At 47.7% G+C, this 21,320-nt stretch overlaps 1 protein-coding gene across 8 annotated transcripts in view; it reads right to left on the reverse strand.

Annotated features, from left to right (window-relative positions):
* The window catches only part of IMMP2L (inner mitochondrial membrane peptidase subunit 2), a 631,779-nt gene that overhangs the window by 185,751 nt on the left and 424,708 nt on the right, over positions 1-21,320 (reverse strand). The window lies entirely within an intron of this gene.

Here is a 21,320-nt window from a genome sequence, read left to right on the forward strand (position 1 = left end):
TTTAAGAAAATGGAGAAAGCTTTCTCTCGTGAGTGATTTGCACTTCGACTTAGGATTAAGAGAAGGAAATATTTATGACCTCTGATCGCTATCCCTAAACCTCAAATTCTGAAATTTTAGTGTCATTTACCATAATCCTGTCTAAAACGTGCAAGCTACAAAAATACCAAAGAAATAAGATTCTCGTTATATCCTCTTCCTCGGATTCTTTATTAAGCCACTCCTCTTTTCATTTAAAAAAAAAAAATTTCTCTAATAATTTCCAAAAGAACAAGAAAATAATTTTTTATCAATATAGTGACTCAGTATGTCATTATTATCAATTAGCATATTAGCAAATCGTTCCAACCACTCAATATGCCAATTGAGGGTGATGCTTCATCTTTCCCAAAGATACACAGAAACCCCCAAAGCTAACTGAGCAGGTTAGAGTGAACACCCATCAAATCTAGGTCAGACGTAATAACCTTCAAGCGGCAGCGCGGGGCATGCTAAATACTCCAACCACGAACAAAATGTTTGGATGACGCCCAGACTGAGTGCCCTTCCAGAATGCTCCACTGCCACTGGCAGGGCTTTGCATGACATTGTCTTTTGAGATATTGACTTTCAAATGCAACTTGCATTTCATTACTTTCAGTAGAGGGTTTAAAATGACAAACTGATGACTGGTAATTATTTTTTGATTGATTTACCCTATTAACGACTCACCGAAACGAACCGTTAAGAGTCAGAAACTGACCGGGGTAGAAACTTGTGGCGTAAGGTATACTGAATAAACCTAAACTATTCAAGGAACCAGGATTTCAATAGTAGAAATCACAAACGGAACTTAGAGCAGCATCATCAAATGCATAGAGCCTCTGCTGCCCGAGGCTTTTCTCGCAGATTCCCTGTGTTTTTCTGGATGATTTACACTTAGTTTCACGAAGCAGTGAGGGCACATTTTCAAGCATCCTCACGATGGCAAGGGCTTCGCAGAAGTGCTCATCTCATGGCTTATTTCTTACTTGAACTCTGGAGAAGACAGTAAACCAGAGGTACTCTTACAAAAAAAAAAAGATTTTTTTTTTTTTTACAATGTACATATTTTTTCCCCACAATCAGATTCAATGATTGCTTTGGGGTGGGGGGGAGAAGAATTCTATGAATACCTATTGTGAACTAAGGTGTTAGGAAAGTTAAAGAAAAAATTAGTTTTCTGCCTCGAGGGAAAGGTATCCTTGCTAGGGGCGCAGCGGGATGTGCTAAATGCTGTCACAGGCGGCCGTGCTGCGCGAGGCCGTCACGGGCGGCCGTGCTGTGTGAGTACCAGTGGCCTAAAGAGGAGAGAGAGGGTGGCGGACTTATTTTGGAGAGTTCAGAAATATTTCGCAGATGTCTTTGAGATAGAAAGGCTATTGAAAAGCTACTCCTCTAAAGGTTTTGGAAATAATTTGACTTTTTGCTCCTTTTTTGGCAGAGCTTCCCATAATTTACCCTGCTTTACTGAGGTAACTGCCAGGTGTCAGGTAAATTTGAAAGTCCTAAGGCTGGGAACTGATCATATGTGTTCCTACATTTTGAAATAGCACTTTAATACTTAACATGCTTTTCCTAAGATTCTGGCTCTCATTATACTTTTAGGTGAAAAAAAATTATCATTATGGGGTATGTCACACTAATGATCATAGTTCTCACTCATGTTACTCCTTGCTCCCAGTCAGTGGTCTGTTTTTCTTAAAAATTAAGTATTTTGAAATAATTATAAACATACAGACCGTTATAATAATAGCAAAGAGTACCCATAAATATTTCGCCCAGATTTCCCCAGTGTTACCATCCCATATAACCATGTTAAAGTATCAAAACTAAAACATTAACATTGGTTTAATACTAGTACCTAAACTATAAACTTCAGATTTCAACAGTTATTTCACTGTCTTTTTTCTCTCCTGACATCCTGTCTGGGGAAAAAAAAAAAAAAAAAGTTAGTGAACGACCAGTTATCTGAGAGAGAAAAAGTACTAGGAACTAAAACTGCCAGCTTCTTAAATGAGACATTCATGCCTCAGAATATTTTTGTTTTGTTTTGTTTTACGCTTGAAGCATAAGCTTTGTTCAATGATATTTTATGTGCTGCTCATGGTAAAAACTTGGCTGAACTCTGACGCATAAGAGACAAAAAATACAGTCTTCACAATTCTATTCTCTACTCTCCCCTCTTATTTAAAACCGGAGGTGGTTCCCTGCACTGGGGAAAGAAGGCTCCACTCGTTCCCTTTGGGAAGGTTCCGCAGAGGCCTCCGGAAGGGCCCTGCTCCAGGGGGCGGGTGGTGGCTGCAGACTCCCACCGTGAGACACTCAGCTGCCCACAACATGAGCTCCTGCACTGTCTGACATCCGAGCGCGAGGCGCCTGTCCCCAGCACCTCTGCGCACCCCTCGATTTCCCTCTGCATTATTTCTGATCCAATTACGCGACAGAGGCCAAGGGGCTTTGTTTCAAGTTCCTCTCCCTCGGGTGGCTTTCGCTGCCAACTGCACATACAGGAGGCTGGGGAGCCGGGCCAGGGAGGGAGGCCTCTGCAGTGACAGGCCCCCCGCTTGCTTCTCCTTCACACCCCGCTCCACACCGGCAGCACCGCTGAGATCCCATTCGGCCTTCACTCGTTCAGGAACACGAAAGCGTGCATCTCGGAACCGCGCATCCGCTGCCCCACGCGCGGCACACAAGGACCGGGACGTGGACGCGAAACCCGCGGTGTGAACTCGCCCGGCACCAGGGGGCCGTCCCATCTCTCCCAGGAGTGCGCATAGGCGCCTTCGGCACCACTAGTCAACAACCTGCCTTTGAAAAACCCCAAAGTCATGGGCGTCGGCCGGAAACGGCCTTCCCTGGCAGCGGCACTTCTCAGGGTACCGAAGAGTGTGTGTACCCCTGCTGAACTCGCAGACGTATTACAGATGTGGTCCATGAGCTGGAAAAATAACGTTAACAACCACAGTTTCTCCCTAGATTAAATGTAAATAAACCTCTAGCCTGTGTTTTCAACCACTCGCCTACGATATTCGCGGTGCCCAACACTACGAATGGAGTGATTCCACTCTGCTTTGAAAAGAGAAGCATTTGTAAAATCGTGGAAATACTTATTGTTTATTTAAGAGGCTTTTGGGAGGCTAGTGCTCAAGAGAGAACGTATGTGCTGATGTTTGTAAACTAAAGAAATACACAAACGTCAGGCTTAAATACGGGTCCACTCCGTCTTCCACAAATCCTTGCGTATAAAAATCCTAAAACATTTGTCAACTGTCTAATACATTTGGTCCAAAGGACCTTGGTAGTGAAAAGAGATGCTAAATTTATTAATTGTGCTTAAATAAACATAGTAGAAACATATATACATGACATAAAACCTCCAATCAATTTGGAGTTTGCTATAATTTGATATATTTTAGAAGGTTTTATAGATAATTTACTTAAACCGTCTCAATTCATTTGACATATTCCTATCCCTAGAAGAAGACTTTAAAAATTAAATGACTCAAAACCCATAATAAATGTTTAAAGCTTTAAAACGTTATTTTTCTCCTCTTCACGTACCCTCTCGGTTAGGACGGGCTAAAGCAACCACGGACGTGAGAAAGACCTTGGTCTAACACGGTTTCCTGTTTTTTTAAATTTCGAGCAGGACTCGGCATTATGAAAAACTCTCTCGCCACCCACTGTGCCCATGGGTGGGCCACCAAGCATGAAGACACTACCCCATACGTAATCATCTCCTTCAAATTTTATTTTTGTGACTACGATAAGGGAAAAGAACACACACGAGGTAAGTCATTCATTGCTCATCAATCATCTTTTAGTGACAAATAATGAACATAACTACCCTGGATGTTTTTCCCCAAGAATAAGTAATTCTAGTACGGTTAAACTTCTGTCTCTTGACCAGAAATACAGGAAACAGATCATTTCCTATTAAAAACCACTATTTCGAGAATTAATTAAAATCGAACATTTGATAAGGTCATCTATCCAGAAAATCACCTTCTATATAAAGAAAGTACATGCCCTGGGTGTCAGTATCACGAAAAAAGAAACAGAAGGTGAACTCTTAAAAGAAAAACAGGAAGCGAACTCATAAAAAGTGAACTCTCAAATATCATGGGTTTTACCTGAAAGGACGCTTTCCTATCATTTTACTTTTAAGGGAGATTCTACCCTTTTATTACTGGGATGTTTAAAAATAATTCACTAAGCCTATTATATCAAAGCATTATGTTTTTATAAAGTCTATCGAGTAAACTTTTTACATAAATATCTTGTTACAGTTAATTATTGGTTCATAATGGAAATATGTCATCAACATGTTGTTAATCAGATCTGAATTGTGACTCTGAAGATCTGGTTTTTTAGAGTATTACTTCTATCACATGACGTCACAGGCTTTAGGGAAGCATTCCTCTGAGGCAGACTGAAACTGATTGCAGAGAACTTTGGGTAATGGGGTGCCACCTCCCGGTGTCCCATAGATCATGTCACACTGCAGCTTCGGTGTACTGATTGACAACAAAGCCTAGTCTCACACTTGCCAGCAACAGCCCTCTGTGGACATGTGGGGGCATTAAACACCTGCCCCCACCCCGTTGGCTGTAAGGCAGCATGAAGCTCACTTTGTCACCCACGGCAAGTTTAGCTAAGTGAGTCTAATGTGTGACAAAGTGACAGTTCACAGGAGTATATCAAATTCTGTCCTCTATCTAAAACCAGATCGAACTATTTGAACGGTCAGTCTTCAGCAGCATGAAGCCAGGTTTTGGCCCAAGAGGACGTGGATGGAACGGTTTCTCCACCCAGTGTTTCTTCAACCTGCTTTATTAAAGCAAAATGAAGAGGCAGTTTCTGCTGAACCCGTGTGTTGTTCGCAGGCAGATAAAATGGTGTGGACGGGGATGGGGACGTATTTATTTTAATGTCTCTCGTAATAGCTTACACTCAATGTTCGTCCCCGGGGAAAGGCTCTCCTGGACATCAGACGGCTCCTCCTGGAAGGCCCAATTCAGCGGCATCTGTGCCAAGGAGCCCTGCAAAAGATACAGGGACCCTGTCCTCCCCGTCAGTCATGGGGACCTCTGGGCTGCAGGTGTCGGATCTACCTGATGTTTCTGTCACTGTGGGGAACTGGACAGCCTCGTTTTATTTCAAATGTTGAATATTTTCTTAATGCGGATAAACCAAGCCATAAGGTCCTCACTTCAAGAACAGAAGTCTCCAGTTAGGAAAAAACGCATAGACAGTTGTTGGCGGTTCCCATTTCATCGCACCGCTGTGTTTTGATTATCGCCGCGCAGCTGGTTAACTAATTTGTAGAAACGCCCTCGTTTGTGCCTCTGCCCCTGCCCTAGGGCCTTTCATACACATCATTGGAGAAAAGGCATGTTTTCTGTAAGAGAAAAAAGGAACGACTGAAAAATTGCAACGCCACCTAACCACTCACGGCGATGCGTGATAATGAAGGGAAAGACGCCGGCAGCCGGCAGGGGAAACGTGGTCTCCCAAAACTCTTTCGTCCTCCACACGTCACACGTGGTCTGGGTTTGGTCACACATGTAAGCCAAGCTCCTTTTGAGTGGGGTGAGTGAACAGAAAATAAACAGGTGTATATGCTTTGGGATGGTTAGTCTCAGTGAGCTAGTTCTACGTGCGAGGGCATGGCCTCACCCAAGGTCGCTGGTCTTCCTAGGCAACGAGTATGTGAAGACCTATCTTTCAAAATGAAAACGAATCCCTCGAAGGGTCTCATGCCCCCAGATTTTCACAGCTCTGCTCGGCCGCACACTTTTGAGGAGACGCCGCATTCAACTTGCACGCGGATCCACTGGCGTTATGTCTGCTGTGAAACGGGGTGAGGCTACCGGACGAGCACTCGGAAGTTCTTGGCGACCATCTGTTTGATTAGGTAGTGGTCCGAGGAAAAAGTACAACGGTAATCAATATCAATATGGCATGTAATTATCTTTTATTCATTCATTTCACAGTCTGTGTCCCATAATACTTAACCGCAAAGAGAAGCATAGGCTACTATACTATATATATAAATTAATATGTGCAATTTATTGTTAATGGTATGAGAGTGAATGTTCCTGTCCTCAGTCCATGAGAGAAAAAAATCTTAATGAAGACAATACGAAAGAGGCAAAAATAGAAGGATATCATCAGTAAAAGCACATACCGCCCTCTTAGAAAAATACGATTTAAGAACAGATAGTATAGTATAAGAACGAAGTTAGTTAAAAGCCACATTTGGTCTTACTCATTTTATTCATACACCAAATTTAAAAAAAAAAGAAAAAAGAAAGGTCCACATCAGATTTAAACATCTGCAAAAAAGTATTAATGATGAAAATCAATTACTGGAACTATTTTATGTGCCAGGATGGGAGCTTACGAGTGGCAAGTGTACACTTGCTAAAAGGCTCACACTGAAACGTGAAAACGACTATTTTTAAGTGGATGTTTTCATCCTCCACACATAAAAAAATGGCCTGTGTTTGTTTCTGTCAGAAACTGGAGACTACGTGAAGAGGAGCACAGCTTATTTATTTCATCTAAGAACTAAATACCAAACGAGTTTATCAAAACCTAAAGACTTGCCCCAAACTAGCAAAGATGATTTTTACTCCTGATTCCCTGTCGAGGAATATAATCCTGATTTCCTTGATGTCTAAATCGTTTAAAATGTTTTATCAAAAGATGTAATATTCATGGAGGATCAGCTGAAGGATGTACAGCTCATTAATTTTTCTATAGTCTTTAAGATTTTGCCTGGATTCTCTTTAATCCGTTAGAGACCTGCATGTTTAGAATAAAGGCTTTAGCAACTTGAGAATTGTTTTTATTTTTTTCCTGAAATGCACTTTGGTGCTAGCGCTTAGAAATGCTGTAGCCAACACCTCTATGAATGTTATCATTGCCTTTTTGGTACACATACTGGTGAGGACATCGTCTTTTACATCACGCAGGGTCCTTTTATGAGACCCGTGAAAAACATTTTATTTACTCGTTATCCCCAAGAAGAGCTGTTCGAGGGACACTGCAAATCTTTTCGGTGACTGCGATGGTTTTAAAACACGTCTGACACCCCTTCAATGTGATTCTCCCTCCCTGACGACGCCTTGCTTCGCGGACTCAGTTCCAGGGGTCAGAAAGTGACAGAAATGGCACTGCACGATTTGGACGGCCAAGACAGAAAAGGCCACACAGCTACCACCCGGCTCCCTCCCTCCTTCCCTCCATCCCTCCGTCCCTCTGTCTCTCTCTCCCTTTCTTTCCTTCCTTCCTTCCTTCCCTCCCTCCTTCCCTTCCTCCCTCTTTTCTTCTTTCCTTCCCTCTCTTCTTCCTTTCTCTCTACCTACCCACCTACCTCCACCCGCCCCCACCCCCCACGCCTTGGGGGCCTTAGCGAGGCGTGTGAGAAGCCCTGCTGCCTGCCGTGCTGTGCTGGGGAGACCACACGGGAAACCACAGAGACAGAAACAAAACGGCGCTCGAGGAACGGCAAGTGCTGCGCCTTGGCCCTCAGGGCGTTCCCAGCACTGTCCGCCAAATATTTGAGTAGGGAAACCTCCAGATGATTCCGGAACCTTCCAGAACCAGTTTTCTACCCAAGCCGGCTGCTGCCTGGTGGTATAGAAACGAGCTGTCCCCATGAAGCTCTGCCCCGATTGCAGATTTATGGAGAGAATCGATGTTGTTACTTCTGTATGACAGGCCGAATAATGCACCCCCACCACCACCACCAAAGATGTCCATGGCCTGATCCTCGGAGTCTACGAATGTGTTAGGTTACATGGCAAAGGGAAATGAAGGTTGTGGACGGAATGCAGTGTGCTAAGTAGCTGACCTCAAGATAGGGAGTTTATCCTGGACTCTCCAGGTGGGCCAGTGTCATCACGGGGGTCCTTAAGGAGGGAGGAGAGAGGCAGAGGCAGATGTGAGTACAGGAGAATGGTCAACATCGCTAGCCTCGAAGGTGGGGGAAAGGGACCAGAAGGGATGACCACGAGCCTCCAGGAACTGGGGCAGCTGAGGATTTTATCTGACCCCAGAACCCTAAAACTATACCTGTGTGTTGTTTAAGTCACTAAGTTTGTGCTACTTCATTACGCCTCCGACAGAAAACTGCATATTCTTGTTTTAAGCCTCTCAGTTCGGGGCGCTTTCTTATCTACTACTCTGTCACCGGAATAGTGACCGGGCTTAATTCTCAAGCCCACAAGGCCTACGGGAAGCTCGAACCAAATCAACGAGCCACCTTTGACAACTTTGCAGGGTTTCATAACCCCAACCCAATTTTCCCTTTTTCTTGAAATCTGTTCTCCCCAGTGTTATGCTTATTTTTATATTACCTCAAATCCTTTTAGAACACAACCAGAAATCGATAAGTAAGACTGACTAAAACCACGGATTTACCATGACATACCAGAAGTAATGAAGTAGACAGAACGAAAAGCATCGTTTTCCTTGTCTCTATTAAAAATAAAACCAAACCTAGAAAACGGATCAATAGCTTTGGAGGGCATCAACCGAAGACAGAAGCAAACATTTGATTTAGTTTAATATTTTCTAAAAACAGGGAAATAAATTGACTCTTATGTTTTTCAATTTAAGAAGAAATAAAAAAACTTCTTATCCAAAATACAATTAAAAATATTGTATTTTATCCAAAATACAATAAAAATACATTAACTATGTATGTACACACACACACACACATATACGTGTGTGATATTTCAGCTTTGTATTGTCTGCTTAAGGAAGAGAGTATCAAGGAAGACACAAGTGAAAACCAGGAGTGGACAGACAGACACACAGAAACAGAAGGAAAAAGATGATACAAGCTCGGGAGACAGAGCGTGAGAGCGTGAGCTCGCTGGATCCTTACATGACACGGGAAACGGAGAATCAGACTGAGAGCGGGCTTCCCTCCTGTTGCTCCAGGTGACTCTCCCGTCCTTGTCTGTCCCCCTACCTGCCGCCCAGCTACAACCACCTCTGTGGATCACGCCCACATCACCAGGCTTCTGCCTCAGCTCCCCTCGCTGGCCCTTGCTCCGCGTACGCCGTGGGCGGGAAGGCCTGCTGTGAACCTCGCACCACTGCCCGGGGTCCTGCTCCGGCACCTGCGTGTGCAGCGAGGCCCCCACGCGTGCCTGGGACGCCCGCGGCTGTTCGCCTGGCCGCAGCTTCTCACAACAGTGCGACGTGTCCTTTCGGAAACCTTGCTGCGATCCCCAGCCCAGCTCTGTCGCTCTAATTTTGCTTGTAAAAAAATAAATAAATAATGGCAGAAGAGTCCCCTCCCATGGGGGCAGAAGTCAAGTTACTCTGCCTGTCAACAACGAGTCAGAAAATAAAGAGAGACAGGAAGGATGTGCCAGCGCACACACAGTCGATCGCTACAGCCATCCTGACTTGGCAAAGCGATTTGTCTGTTGGGAATCAGTGCGGGAGAACGAAATCTGGCGGGTTCTTAAGGCCCGTACTTCCTACGCCGCTGTTCTGTGTCTCGGCAGTGGTGGGCATTTAATGCTCACAGGATTTACAGTCGACCAAAATCGCCTTCGTCATCACAATCAACACAACGTGAGAACCTGGGAGGCAGTGCTCAGGAGTAACTAACGCTCAGATGTTCACGGGGTAGCTCTCGGACGTTTACCCCCGTTTGGGAAAGGAAGGCCCCCTTTCATCCCGGGCATCACGGGGAGCTCCTCCTTCCTGCCCTGGTCCACCCATGGTCTCATAAATGTTACACGCGGATTTCACTTTACATCGGGAGGTTGCTTCCCGGTGCAGAAAGCACTTGTGCGTGAATCACATGGAATGCAGTCTCGTTCTGTCGAGGCCGTTTCTCTACAAGCACAGACTATTATTTGCAGATGATGCGCTTCACTGAGCCTGCACTGAATTGTTCACGCGACAGCTGTAAATCAAGATTGACTTTTTGAACCTAACTCTGCATAATTCAACCAGCTCATCAACCTCTTCTGCCTAAGCAGACTTGTTGACTTACGACAACCGGCGAAGCTACATAACTACCCATGACTGTCTCAAAATGATTAAGTAACAAAAAGGTTTTGCATTAACAGATAGGGAATGAGTCACTTACTTTCCGATTCTTCACAGATCAAGAAGTGACAGAGGAGGTGCCGTTCACAAAGAGGAATGTCACAAAATGATTGAATCGTGAATTCCTTCTAGTTCCCAGTAATAAGACAATGACCAGAAAAGGAGAGGGTAGATGGGGGAAGTTGTCAGGAGACAAATTTATGCATCTCAGTGGTAGATTTAGTCTTAGCAGAGGAAAAGGAATCGGTTCTGTAGCGAGTGAGCACACTGATTTCAATCACTTCACTGTATTATTACAGAGGAGAATGGCGAAGTTTGGAAAATGTGAGAAACTTGCCCAGGGTCACAGCAAGTGCCACAATAAGGGCTTAACCAATGATGTCAAACCCAATGCCCTTGACCGTCACACTAATAACCAGAAGTCATCAGAGAAGGTCAGAATTACCATCACACAGCACAACCACACTAAAGCCCGTGGATGCTAAACTCGATCCTACGGTTTCCATCAAGCTTAATTGTCCAGGGTATTATTATCCAGTGATTTCATATGAACGTGTTTTCTATCTTCCATTACATGCAAGTTCACGAAGAGCCTCAGCTATGCTCAGACCAGGGAAAATTTCGGCTTCAGTTGCAACCCCAGCGCTATTTGTAAAAATGATCACTATATAATGGTCGAATCGAATTCAAATTTTGTGATCTCAAAAATACCCTCTTCGAGCCTTACACGGTACTTGAAATGTAATGCGTGCAAATGCAGTTTTTCTAGGGAGTGAGAGACAGGAGTGAGGGTTGCGGTGACTTGGGGGAGGCCGAGAGGCGGGCGCTGTCCTGAGGGAGAGCCCGGGCAGGCGAGCAGGTGACGGGGAACCGAGCATCAGGACCGGGATGAGCGCCCGGGGGTGGAGAGGCATTCGAGACACACTTTGCTTCATTCTGCGTTTTACAGGAATGTTCCAGATGTTTCCATGGGGACGGAGAAAAGTATCATGGATTTCTGTGGCCTGAAATGAACAGGGATCTCACGAACATGAAGGGATGTCACTGTCTCCTAAAAAGGAGCGTCATTCGCAGCCGCAGAAGTCACCCTTTTTGACGGAGCGCAGCGTTCAGGTAAGTTTCTCCCTTGTCCTCATGGCCGTGGACCTGGCCGTTCAGACCAGAACCCGAGGACTCACCCTCGATTCTCCCTCACCCGCCTTCCTATCTCGTCCTCAGCAAGTCTTCTGACCTGATCTTCAAAACACCCGGCTCCGTCCACTGCAGCGACTTCCTCCATTCCAATTGTGCCAGCTGGTGGGGGTCGCCGTCACCTCTCGTCTGGATTATCATAACCCCGACCCCCACGACCTGGCCCCCTGCTGCCGTCCCGGCCCCTCCTGCTACGGTCAGATACACACCAGCCTCGTGGCCACTGAAACACGTTAATCACATCCCCTCCTGCCTTGCTTAACGCCCTCGAATGGCTTCCTGAGCCCTGCCCTGGCCCTCGGGCTCCGCGTGCTCCGACCCTCCTCCTTCTCTGGCCTGACCTCGCCACACTCCGCAGAGGACCCTCGTTCCCATCCTCGCACGTGCCAAGTTCCTCGGCACCTGCAGGCCCCGCCGTCCCCTCTCCCTGGAAGTCACAGACCCAGTCAGTGGACGTCCCCACACCGTCCTCTGTCCGCTGCGCAGCGCCTACCGCCACTGCTCAGTGCCGGTGCTCTGGCCGGCCGGGTGGCGTTTCTGGCCTCCTCACCGTGCCGCCACGTCCACACTCCTGATTTACCCACACTGCCTGGAACAGCACCGGTTACACGGCGAGGCTCAGCGACTGCTTCCAGAATGAGCGAACGCACGAACGAGTCACACTGAAAGGCTTATGGGCTTAAAGCCCTTTGTGACGAGGGTGCTTAAGAGCTGACTTCCGGAGCGTGTGGAACAGCTTTCGCATTCTCGGATGATATTTGAAAAAAATGTTTGATATTTTTTGCCTTAGCAAAAAGAGAAGGATACGTCACCTACATTTTCCTTATAGACACACGGTTTAATAGTGCAGTCCTCCCTATGGGAACCTGAGCTCAGAAATTCATGGGGATAAAGAGATCATTGGAAGAATGGTGTAAAAGCATTTCATGTTGCCTTTCTGGAGAAGGCAATGGAAGCTTCTGGCCCGATACATCACTATCCACGCCCTCAGTAATCGCCTGCGAAAACATGAGTTCAGCATATTACATCAGGGCAGAGCTCTGGCTCGTCAGCTCTGCCGTGAGGTTTCTAAGACTGCCGCCTTGGCACTGACTTGAAACAGAACCGCCAGCAAGAAGCGTGTGGAGATGACGGCCACGTCAACTTCGTCATGGACACTTAAGCAGCCGACACACTTGGAAGAGCGGCTTGGCCAAGACAGAGCTGCACTGGGCCTGAAAGGTCCAGTAGGACGCCCCCAGGGTGGACGGGGGCAATGAGGCCTTCATCGAACAGTAGGGTCCGGGGCTCACACGGAGGCGGGGAGGGGAACAGAGGTAAAGTACCTGTTGGTGCCCCAGACAGACGACCCAAGGGGAAGTATGCTGAAGTCCGGGAGGCGAGTCTGTGAAGAGCCTCCACCTCCTTTAAGGAGACTCCCCGCCGACTTATCATTTTCTTCCCAGGATCGGATATTTGAATATAGTCAATACACAGAGAATTTGTTGAATCCCGCCTCGTCATGCAGAGAGAAATTACACGAAGCGTTTCTAAAAAGCAGGTGCTCCCTTAGCACAGGACTCTCAAAGACTTGTTACAAGTCTTCAGACTCGCTCTGAGCTTTTCCTCTTTGATGCGAAAATTCTAGGCTGCATGACTGTTAGTTTAAGAGGTGCTTTAAGTCTTTCCTCCGATTCCACTGTGTGGATAAGGGCCCTGGGGCCCTGACGATTTCTCAGGTCATCCCCACCCTAAAAGCTCTTTTAGGATAAGGAGAAAGTACAGATTCTCCCTCTTCAGATTCCTATTCCTAATTAATGATGAAAAACACAAAAATCAAAGACAGAAAGTTATAGGAAACGGCTTGTATGACAGCTCTCGGCTATGAATGCTGTTGGGAGGAGTGAGCCGAGGGGCCCCTGCCCACCCAGTCTGCAGTCTGGGGGCGTGGGAAGGATGAGATTCACGGAGTAAAGGACTCCAGCTGAAATATCCCAGATGGCACGCAATCCGTCACCCTTGACCATGTGACTTCCAAGATGGCTCGACTCCGCCTGGCCGGGGTAAGAGTGGAGATGGGCAGGTCGCGTTCAGACGCCTCACACTTTGAGGCCAGTGCAGCTTCGCTCACACCATCGATTCCTCATTTGCAGAAGTGACACCCACTTTGTCGTTTATCTCGTGTCCTGGCAGAGTGACGTTTTATGCTCTCATTGAAGTTTGGCCTCTCGATCCTCGTTTGGTGAACCTTGTCTAAGTTTCCACTGTGCCACCAGGATTCGCATGGAGCCCCTGATGGCTTCCACAGTGTGGATGGAAAGGGAATGCTGTCACAAATCTAACCGGAAGTCACCTCACCGGGTGATCTGATCCTAAATTCCTACCTGGGCAGGTCCTGGCGTGAAGTCACACCCCGGGTCCATAACTTTTTAGTAAAAGGTTTATCTTCGCCTTAAGCAAGCCCTGTCCCTTGTCTTTGTGCATCTAGGTTCCGATACCTTTGAAATGCCAGAAATAGTCCTCCTTTACAGACCCCTCAAGGCATAACCACTACGGAGGAAGCCCAAAACCCAGTTCCTGCTCCTGCAATCCCATCACGGAGATTCTCCACCCTGATCTCTTCCTTAGCTCCCTCCTTAATTGCAAATGTATAAAAGAAACGCCAAACTGTCCATTCTCCGGAGCGTCTGAGCTCTTGCTTCCTGGCAAAGTTGTCCGTTTGGCTCAAATATAGTCTTATAAAAAAATCTCTACAGGTACGAATGTTTCTTACACGACAGGAAAAATCCACATACACCGAACTTGTGAATTTAAAAGGCTTACCGAAAAGTCTGGGAGTCACATGGGGTGGCCTCCTGTCACCGGCCCTCTTTACCTCCTCGGTGCCCTTGACCTTTCCTCCTCCCTCTCTTGGCTCCTCGTGCTCCCTCCACCCCACCCCAGGCCTCCTCCCCACCCCCTTCTCTCATGCATACGGGTTCGGGTTCAGTTCTTTCTGGCTTCTGATCTCCCTAGCCCACACTAGGTAGAAGGCAAAACAATTCAACAGGACTTATCCTCTTCAAAATCTAGTCTGGGTCATCAAGGCCTGGCTTACCACACATTTATGGCAAACCGATCTACTAATCTGCGGTGGGCATTATGCTAGGGGCTCGCAGGGAGGGAGAGGTGTGAAAGGGTGACCCCAAACACTTCTCGGCGAGGGGATCCAGTCTAGACATTTCCTAATAAAAGTAATGCAGGTAAAGGATCACGGATAAGCACTCTGCGACAGTGTTTTCTGAGACGCACTGACTTGGCAATAACAACACACCTCTTTACTGAAAATACACTTCCAATAAACACCCTCCTCTCAAGGAAACAAGAAATCCAAACAGTCCCTCCAAAACCAATTCACATATGCATGCCAATTACGCCTTACACATTTCGATAAGGGAAGCATTGATAGAGTTTTGATTAAAAAGAAAATTGATTTTTTTCTAATGATCACCTAAGAAGAAGAATGTCCTTAAAATATAATAATACAGTTCCTACCGGAAGATGAGATGGCACGGAGTAAGATAGAGGGGGGATCTGAATGCTACATCGTTTTATATGCAAATCACCCTCCTGGAATCTATCAGGATATCTAAATATAACCACTAAATTTAAGCTTTCAACAGAACAGACTCTGCAAGCGACACAGGGGTTCCCAGACCACTTCCCTCACAAACACACAATGACAGGCAGTAATTCTCTCACTGGCTCCTGAAGAACAAAGCTCATACTGCTAGATCCTGTAAGCCAGCGGTCCCCAACCTTTTGGCACTACGGACGGGGGCTCCTAGGAGAATCTAAAGCCTGACAATCTGAGGCGGAGCTGAGGCGGTGATGCTGGTGCTGGGGAGCGGCTGCAGATACAGATGAAGCTTCGCTGCCCACCTGCTGCCCACCTGCTGGGCGGCCCGGCTCCTAAGAGGTCACGGAAGGTACTGGTCAGTGAAATCCAGGGTCGGGGACCCCTGCTCTGAGCGAAAAATCCTGAATTCTAGAGACTGAAGGAAGTTTAGAGCCAACCCTGGCTACAAATGAGAATCATCTGGTCAACTTTTAAAATGCTGGATCTTGGGATGTCCCCTCCATCCATTAGGATTTAATTGCTCTAGAATGGGACACGACCAGTTTTTTTAAGCGTCCCAGGTAAGACTTAAAAAAGCTATAGATTTCCAGACTCCATTCCTGTGTTTCCAAATCAGTAGATTTGAGGTGACTTCCAGGAATCCCAGCTTTTAACAGTGTCCTGAGCACTCCCGTGTTTGGCCAGGGTTTCAAAATCACCCATGCAAACTTCCACAAAGTAGAGTCGGTCGGTTCAAAATCATAAAGCCATTTTAGTAAATTAGTAATGAAATGAAGATGACAAACGTCTTTGGATGTGCTGGCCGACTCAGCAGGCTCACGGTAGAAGCCTAACTTCCTGGAGTTACTCGCTCCAGAAAAATGCTCAGCTGTCTTGAGAAAGAATAACCACATTAAATGTAGATGATAGGGAAAAAACATTTTTTAAAGAGAAAAAAAAACCGAAAACTCAGACAGTCTCTGTGACGAATATGCTTATAAGTGGTATTTTGATCATCGCGACATCGGGCGTTGACTGTGTGCTGCAGGAAGGAAGCCAGCCTGGGAGAAGAGTCAGGGGACCGGTCAGCGCTGGCGACATCCGACATCTGTCCAGCGCGACGTTCTGTGGACGTGGCGATGAGACCGTCTTTAAAATGGAAATCAGAAACCAGAGCACGGGCGACGTTTTAGGCTGAATGCATCGCTCATAAGAGAACTTCCAGCGTTTCTCATCTCCATCACTGCACCTAGTACCCTGCTGGGAGGAACATCCTATCTTCAGAGACATCTTGACAATGACAGTATCACGGCTGCACGATGTAGCGACCGAAGCACCGCAGGAAAAGACGCCAGACAATTTCCATTGCTCAGCGTAATTTGTTTCTAAATCTTCATTTGTTTGCAGCTATTGTGACGGTCTGGAAAAAATTATTACTGATCTGAAACACCTTCTTATTCTTTGGTGGTCTTTTGAATGAACGGTGCCTGTGACCCTTTTTTCTTAACAGAAGGAGAAGAGAGCCTTTCAGTTATGATTATGGCGTGAAACTTTTATAAGGACGTTAATGCATTTAAGCATGCAGTCAGTGCTTAATTTATGGATTATAATTCTGTTTAGAGTATAAAACAGGACACTTACTGTTGAATGAGAAACAAGAGGTTTAAATTTGTGAACCACTTAATAAATCACGACTTGATTTTATTTACTGCATTCATTCCCAGCCGGCTTAAACACCTTTATGCTTTTAAAGTTCTCCCATAAGGTCTTTTCCATCAAGAAGGTGAAGTCTAATGCTTAAAGGTGATCCTTCTGAGAGTCAACGCACAATAGAATACAGAGGAAGATCCTGAACTCAAGTCAATCACTGAATGCATCTGCAAATTTCTCAGGCTCTGATGGTGTGGCAACAAATTCTAATTTATTAAGCTTTTATTATTATTATTATTCCTCTTCCTTCATAAAATTATGGGTGAATAATTAAAAGCGCTTTTTTTGTTAAAATGACATAGATATCCTTTAGTAATGAAAAACCTTAATTTTGTTCAAAGACTTAAGACTAACTCACGAATACCACAAATGAAAATTAAATCCATATTATCAGACTTGTTTTAGTGTACAGAATCCACTGGAAATCAAATAATTAAAAAATTGTGTGTTGCTCTGGATTATTTTTATGGCGTATATAACAAATTCTATTTCCAAAGTATAAATTCGCTGTTTATTTTCATCAGTGAATTACATCTTATTTAAGAGTTAAGTTTCTTGCAATAAATATTAACACGATGTGGACAGATCTTACAATTTTCCAACTGACTAGGACTCCTTAACATCCAAATGTTGATCTTAACTTGTAGACTCATTAAAAAATACACAATAGCAGTGTCAAGATTTACAACACACACCCTAGAAGTGTTTTAAAAATTAATATTAAGCTGCTATGCTTGGCTTAATTAGCTTTCTTCTTCATTTACAAAGCATATCTGTCTGGTTTTATGAACTTGGTCTCTAGTTCCCTTTCCTACAAACCTGTTTAATTAAAGTTCAACAGCAGAACGATTTTTTCTCCCTCGAAATACTTAATCCTTTCTTAAAATATGATACTCCCGACTATATATTTAAAAGGCAATGGACAAGAAGTAATCTACCAACAAAAGAGTACTGACAGCTCAGGGCACAAGGACTGTGTGCTCGGTGGGCAGACAAGAAACCGATCTCCAGGCTGGGAAATCTAAGACCCACGTGGGGCATAAGCGGATTTCTGTTCTCTGAACACACAAAAAAAATGATAGCTGCATAAAAGAACAAATAGTAAACGAAAAATAATAAAAAATAGGCAAAAAGCTAAAAAATACTACTATCAACGTATAGTATGTAGCGGGTTTGGTAAGACTTCTGGACACTACTACACACACACCCAGCACCTGAGAAGTGTGAGCGGTCAGCTACTCTGATCGATGTTACCATGTTATCACCACACACGCAAATACCCGTTTATTAAACAGTTACATACATGGATACATAGACAGACACCATAAAATGTCTGAAATGACGACAACATTGAAAGGGCAAGCGGAGGTAATGAACTCTCAAGTGGGGCCCCTTTACATGGGAGATTCAAAAGTAATAACACGACACTCAGATATCAGCTGATGCGTTTCATTTCACGTTATCCCAGCTCCGGCTCTCTCTCCTCCAAGTGCCCTCTCGGGCGTACCAACCGGGCTGCTGTGCAGGGATTTCAGGCCCTTTCCACAGTTCCCTGGAAACAGCCTCCAGCTGAACCTCGCCCCTCCGACCCAGCATTTTCTGTTTGTGGAACACACTCCACTAATGTGGACGGAATATGCACATCAACGTAAGAGCAAATCGATGCATTTTCAAGAGAAGAGCTCTAAAAGAGACTTCAGTAGAGTGTATTATTGTTCAAAGTACGAGCCTCCCACCCCTGGGTGAGGGGTGTTCCTATCCACCCCTCTGCACCGGGCTTGGCCATATGAGTTGTTTTGGCCAATGACACATGGGTGAAGGTTACATGTGCCTCTTCCAAATCAAAGCCTTGAGATCCATCCCCTGGTTCCGCCATACTTGTTCTTCCTTCTCCCCTGTGACCACCAATGCCCTGCCAGCGCCAGTCCCTGAGGGACGACGACATGGAGCAGAGGCTCCTGTAACCCATGGCAAACCCAGCAGGGGGAGGAGCAAGCCTCTGTTACAGTAAACCTTCCAGGCTCGGGGGCAGTTTGTCATCACAGAGCGTTGTTAGCCTGAGCTGACTGACACGGGGCGCACTGACGCCTTTGCAACAACAGACAAGCCCGTCCTCATCCCCTCTGCTGAGGGGGACAGTCCCAGCCCCCTCTCTGCCGCGGGGGAGCGCGCAGGAGAGCGCAAGGCCGGGGCTCTTTAGCACGTGCTCGCCACGACCTTCAGCAACGCGAGAAAACGAATGCTCGGCCGATTACAGAGCTCACATCTTTAACGATAACGAGCTGGGATTGATTCTCGTGGGTCTAAGCTGAACCACTTCCAGAATAAACAGCATCGTTTCGCAGAGCGACGTTCAGAGTTCAGGGGTGAAGTTTTGTAAACACCGCTCCGGCTGTGGCCGCTGCCCTCGACTTCGGGGAACTCGCAGGTGGGGGGGGGGGGGTTCTGTACGATGCTCTAGTACACTTAGATGCACCTGACACCTGCAGGATCGGTACGGTTCCGTGGGTTCGGAGGACAGTGATTTCTGTCGGTGAGGAAGCAGGAGCGTGTGAAGTGGGCGGCGGGGGAGAAGGGTCTGCCACGCACCGGGTAAAGCACGAGCGGGTACGAGAAGCAGGAAGCGCGTTTTCCCCTGGAGCGAGGTTCCTGTCGCCCACGGTGGGCGCTGTGCCTGGGCGTGGGCACAGGGGGGAGGCAGGGGAGGAGGCGACAGGGGGGGACCGCCCGCTGCGGGCGCACGTGTCACGCCAGGGGCAGCAGGTGCACCGCACAATGGGAACCCTGCAGGGGTCGGGTCCCCCCACGGAGGGTTTGAAAAAGAGGTGCCTGTTTGGTTTACGCTCACGCCCTTACACGGCCGTGTGCATGTGCATGTGCATGTGCAGGCGGTGCATGTAGTACATGTACATGTAATACACGTGTGTGCATATCGTGCGTGTGAAACGGACAGAAGGAGAAGGGGCGGGGTCATTCCGTCCTCAAGGTAAAATCCAACAACAGTCATGAGCAGACAGTGGAAAACCTCTCGCTCCTGACCCGCAAACCCGCCGGTCCCGCTCTCTAAAAGCAAAGGTACCATTCACTTGTCCCTGCCCGCCAGCTCAGACTGCAAAGAAAGGGGGGTGGGGTGACTGGAGGATGCCGGGGCGCAGGCGCGGCCAGGATCTCGCGTCTGGCAGCTTGCTCGCGTGTGTGTGCGTGTGTGTGCGCGCGTGCGTGTGTGTGGGTGTGGTGCGTGTGGGTGTGTGTACACACAGATCTATCCTTATCTTCTTAATTGCATCGAGTTTTATGAAGGTGCCGCAATGTCCCTAACCACAGACAGCGACGTGCCATCAGGAGGCTTCGGGCTCTCGCTGCTGCAAACGGTGCCGCGTGCGGCTCCTTTGCCTCGTGCGCAAGTCCGGCTGCCGGAGAAATTTCTGGAAACGGAACTGCTGACGGGGTGGTGGTGGGGGGGGGGTGGAGCCCAGCGAACAAAACGGAAGGGACCCGACACGACACGAGGGAGAGGGAGGCGCTTCCCGCAAAGCCCACGGGACGGGAAGGGTGCGCGAGCGCCAGGGCACCGCAAACTAGCGCTGCGGCTGGACCTGCGGGAGCGAGGGTGGCCGGAGGGGCGCCCAGGGGCCGTGCCTGCGGGGAGCGGCCTCGGAGGACTGACGTTTAAACCAAGCCGGTTTTGCGGGTGCGCGGAGGATGGGGTGCTAAGTGTGAAGTCAACCTGGGCTGCGGCCGGCAAGGCAGGGAGGGGCGACGCGGGGGTGTGAGGGCCGCGCCTCCTCCGCCTGCCCCTGCGCCTGGTCCGCTGCGGGACCCCCAGGGCCCGGGCCCGAGCCGCCTCTGCCCCGGCAGCCGCCCGCACCCCCGGGCCGCGGCCAGCCTTGGACCCCGAGACGACGAGGACAGCGGCGGGGGCGCGGACGGGGGCGCAGGGAGACGCGGTGGCCCCCGTTTCCCAGGCCCCCCGAGCGCATCCCAGCTCGGAGTCCGGGCTGGGGCAGGAGGCCGTGGCCGCCGGCGCGAAGGGGCTTTGGCGTCTGTGGGCAAAGATGTGACAACCCGCCCCGTGGGAAGGGAGCACCCGGTTCTACCTGGCGAGACCAGGCCCCCGCGGGTACGTGCGCCCCTCGGCTCCAGCTCCGTGACCTGGCGAGAGACCCAACTCCGAGAGGTTCTCTCGGATGTCAGCATCCACCAGCACCGCCCGGAGGCCCTGCGAGAGCGCAGACGGCCGGGCCCGGCCCCCGAGTGTCCGGTGCAGCGTGGCGGGCGTGGGCATCGAGAATCGGCATTTCTAGCAAGTTCCCCAGCAATACCGATGCTGCGGCCCAGCGATCACACTCCGAGCAGCGTCCGGCGCGGACAGCGCTCCCCTCCGCTTGGAGGACGCGCCTACAGAACGCGCCTGAACACATGCGTGGCCTCCTCCGAGAACACGTTTCCAGATGTCTGCAGCCTTAAAATGCTGAGAAAATCACGCTACAGGCTCCGCGCTCTCATGTCTCTGTGTTTGTAAAACCCAGATCGGCATCCGTATGCTAATCTCATTAACTCGAGAGAGACAGGTGAAAAAGGTGTGTCAAAGAATTCGGTTCCAGAAATGCCGCTTCATGGACCTTTAACCATGACTAAAAAAACAAAAAACAAAAAACAAAAACCCTTATTTCCTGAAATAATCTATGAGAATGAATTAAACGAAAAGGCAAATCACAAAACTGGAAACATATTT

This window comes from Rousettus aegyptiacus, unplaced genomic scaffold, assembly GCF_014176215.1.
Source record: "Rousettus aegyptiacus isolate mRouAeg1 unplaced genomic scaffold, mRouAeg1.p scaffold_m13_p_13, whole genome shotgun sequence".
NCBI lineage: Eukaryota > Metazoa > Chordata > Mammalia > Chiroptera > Pteropodidae > Rousettus > Rousettus aegyptiacus.